Below are 939 nucleotides of genomic sequence, written 5' to 3'. Positions count from 1 at the left end.
TATATATATGCATATAGTTGTGTATGTGTGTATGTGTGTCTGTACGTGTGTCTGTCTGTGTGTGTTCTGTGTGTATTCAAATTTATATATTTATATATGTCATATTTTGTTCCAGTAAGTCTTTATTCCGTGTTTCACCTGCGTGCACACGTACAATGAAGGCGCCTGGCTTGGTGGTAAGCGTATTCGGCTCACGATACTTAGGTTGAGAGTTCAATACCCAGTTGAACAATGTGTACATGAGGAAGGCACTTTATACCCCCTTGTTCCAGTCCACTTACTTGGCAAATGTAAATAGAACCTGCTATCTTTGTCACATTTTGTGTTATGCATATAGTCCTCATTAGGGGTAGACGTTACTGTGCACTGTTCGGTCACGTGCACTTTAATTTCACGAGTAGGCTGTTCTTTCGATCGGATCAACCGGAGTACAGGTCATCGCAAGCGATGGAGTACCAGTGGTCATGATTTTTAGGCACAGACTACTTAAGTTGATTAAAACCAGCGAACATACAGAACTAAGACACAGATTGGAACGCTTTTATCGGACAGTAACCTCTAAACGTGTGTGTGTGTGTGTGTGTACATATACACACACATGCACAAACACATGCACACGAAATACACATACGAAATATATATATATATATATATATATATATATAATTAAAAGCGTAAAGGTTTATTAATTTATTAATAAATCAACAATTAATAATTTTTACCAAGCCCTTCGGTATGTAAACGCCATTATCGGTGGAGAACGTATTTAAAAGTTCTTATACATTTATAAACATAATTAAGGGATCAGCAAACATTCGCTTCACCACATACCGAAGTTCAGAAATAGCAGCTAAAAAAGCTGAGACTCCAACAGATAGCATTACTTGTTTTTGCCTTTGTGAGTTACAAGTAATGCTATCTGTTGGAGTCTCAGCTTTT

This window comes from Octopus bimaculoides, chromosome 3 (genome assembly GCF_001194135.2).
Source record: "Octopus bimaculoides isolate UCB-OBI-ISO-001 chromosome 3, ASM119413v2, whole genome shotgun sequence".
Lineage (NCBI taxonomy): Eukaryota > Metazoa > Mollusca > Cephalopoda > Octopoda > Octopodidae > Octopus > Octopus bimaculoides.
The sequence above is the reverse complement of the archived record's forward strand: the minus strand, read 5'-3'. Positions refer to the sequence as shown.